This window comes from Uranotaenia lowii, chromosome 2, assembly GCF_029784155.1.
Source record: "Uranotaenia lowii strain MFRU-FL chromosome 2, ASM2978415v1, whole genome shotgun sequence".
NCBI classification, from domain to species: Eukaryota; Metazoa; Arthropoda; class Insecta; order Diptera; family Culicidae; genus Uranotaenia; species Uranotaenia lowii.
In genome coordinates, this window is record NC_073692.1 from 66412922 (window position 1) to 66416205 (window position 3284).

Consider the following 3284-nt stretch of genomic DNA (forward strand, 5'->3'; position numbering starts at 1 on the left):
CATGGGCCTACTGAGCTTTCCTTATGCGAGAACAGTTCTATCGACGTTGCCATTTTTTCAGATTCGCTGCGAATAGTTGCTACTTGTCGATTTTTTCGCATTTCACATTTTATCTATTCCGCGTCTAACTTTTTTGGCCAAGTGTCAATTTTTTGAACCGTATTTTTCTTGTTGTATTTTTTCTTTTTGCCAATGATTGTTTTTGTTATATGATTTTAATCGCCGTAATTTGTATGATTATAATTTTAATGGCATGTGCGGCGGAATGAAAACTAGAGAGAATTTATTTTATAGAATTTGAAAGAAAGGTGGATAGACAGGCATTAGTGCGCCAATAGGAGAAAGCTTGATAGGTGTTGAAATTTTAGGCTAGAGGGCATGTTGATGAAAAGCTCCCATGGATTGCTCCCGCCTTTGCTCTGCATTAGCTAACTATACATGAGAAACCCAGAAAGAGAATTCCCATGTATAGCGAGCCCAATGGTTTGAGAGCGTGTTTTTACGCACACTTCAAACGAGCAAAAACGTAGCAACCCATGGGCCTACTGAGCTTTCCTTATGCGAGAACAGTTCTATCGACGTTGCCATTTGCCGACAAGTAGCAACTCGTCGGCGTTGCCGACAAGTAGCAACTATTCGCAGCGAATCTGAAAAAATGGCAACGTCGATAGAACTGTTCTCGCATAAGGAAAGCTCAGTAGGCCCATGGGTTGCTACGTTTTTGCTCGTTTGAAGTGTGCGTAAAAACACGCTCTCAAACCATTGGGCTCGCTATACATGGGAATTCTCTTTCTGGGTTTCTCATGTATAGTTAGCTAATGCAGAGCAAAGGCGGGAGCAATCCATGGGAGCTTTTCATCAACATGCCCTCTAGCCTAAAATTTCAACACCTATCAAGCTTTCTCCTATTGGCGCACTAATGCCTGTCTATCCACCTTTCTTTCAAATTCTATAAAATAAATTCTCTCTAGTTTTCATTCCGCCGCACATGCCATTAAAATTATAATCATACAAATTACGGCGATTAAAATCATATAACAAAAACAATCATTGGCAAAAAGAAAAAATACAACAAGAAAAATACGGTTCAAAAAATTGACACTTGGCCAAAAAAGTTAGACGCGGAATAGATAAAATGTGAAATGCGAAAAAATCGACAAGTAGCAACTATTCGCAGCGAATCTGAAAAAATGGCAACGTCGATAGAACTGTTCTCGCATAAGGAAAGCTCAGTAGGCCCATGGGTTGCTACGTTTTTGCTCGTTTGAAGTGTGCGTAAAAACACGCTCTCAAACCATTGGGCTCGCTATACATGGGAATTCTCTTTCTGGGTTTCTCATGTATAGTTAGCTAATGCAGAGCAAAGGCGGGAGCAATCCATGGGAGCTTTTCATCAACATGCCCTCTAGCCTAAAATTTCAACACCTATCAAGCTTTCTCCTATTGGCGCACTAATGCCTGTCTATCCACCTTTCTTTCAAATTCTATAAAATAAATTCTCTCTAGTTTTCATTCCGCCGCACATGCCATTAAAATTATAATCATACAAATTACGGCGATTAAAATCGTATAACAAAAACAATCATTGGCAAAAAGAAAAAATACAACAAGAAAAATACGGTTCAAAAAATTGACACTTGGCCAAAAAAGTTAGACGCGGAATAGATAAAATGTGAAATGCGAAAAAATCGACAAGTAGCAACTATTCGCAGCGAATCTGAAAAAATGGCAACGTCGATAGAACTGTTCTCGCATAAGGAAAGCTCAGTAGGCCCATGGGTTGCTACGTTTTTGCTCGTTTGAAGTGTGCGTAAAAACACGCTCTCAAACCATTGGGCTCGCTATACATGGGAATTCTCTTTCTGGGTTTCTCATGTATAGTTAGCTAATGCAGAGCAAAGGCGGGAGCAATCCATGGGAGCTTTTCATCAACATGCCCTCTAGCCTAAAATTTCAACACCTATCAAGCTTTCTCCTATTGGCGCACTAATGCCTGTCTATCCACCTTTCTTTCAAATTCTATAAAATAAATTCTCTCTAGTTTTCATTCCGCCGCACATGCCATTAAAATTATAATCATCTTAGAAAATCTAAGCAATTTTTCCAATATTTGGGAAAATCTTATCGATGAGAAAAGTTCGAAATAAGATATTTCAATTCAACGTTACAATACAACTTTCACAACATCCACGTTCAAGTCGTTTTTTTTTTTCAAATAATTCGTTTATTTGACACGGCTCAAACCTTTCAGTATTACTCCCGTTCAAGTTGTATTTCATTTTTATTTTGATGAAATTTTCTTAAAAACTACGCGAAAATGATGAACTGTGAAATCTCTTTAAAAAATTTCGAGAAATGTGAACCAACCAGGCCAGATACGGATATTTTTCTTCAATATTCTGGCTGCTGGACCACACCAACTTTTTTTAAAAACTCTGCGTTGAAAACCTGGGCTAGTCAAGATAAGCCCATACCATCTGAAATACTTTTCCTAGATTGATTGGCTTTATTCAGATTATATCAGTCCTTCATAAGTTATTAACTGTATGCATATTGGAGAAATTTTTTGAAGTGTTCAGTTTAAAAAGTTTGCTTACAAAATATATTAGTTTAGATTTCACTTCAAACCACTCGCGGACATAATTCGTTTCTGAATCGGTCCCCCTGATGATGGTTTGGTTGTCATTCATAAACCAATGATTCATGTTCATAGGTACACAAATATTCTGAAACAACCTGAGATGTTTATAATCATCACTGTGTTTAATTGAGTAAAAATTTAAAGTTTTAAAAATTAAAAAAAAATTGCGGAAATTCTGGACTTCCGACTTTTTGAAATGAAAGCTTATTTTGTGCTTCCCTTCCAACCAAATGTCATCAATGTTTTCAAAAGCCTTTTGGTTGTATGAGTGAAGCCCGGTGTTCCATCGTCGCATAGAACTTTACGCTCAGCTGACGTCATTCTGCCAGTGGCCTTATATTCAGAATAGCCAACGATTCTGTTAACTGTCAATTGAGCATTGCTGGTAAAGATCTATTGCACATTGCTGGTGGCCAAGAATCGGATCACCGAAACGGCAAACAATTGGTACGGCGGCCAAGTAATTGGAGCACCGCAGTGAGTACTTTGCATGCATTTTGCTCACATTAATGAAAGTTCCATAGAGAAAACATGTTTTTGTTGAGCTCTAAGCAAGTTAGCAAGTAAATTCTTCAAAGGATGTTCTATGGTGCACTCAACAGGAAGGTTGGAATGTTGAAAAAAAGGGTGGACCATGCCTTAG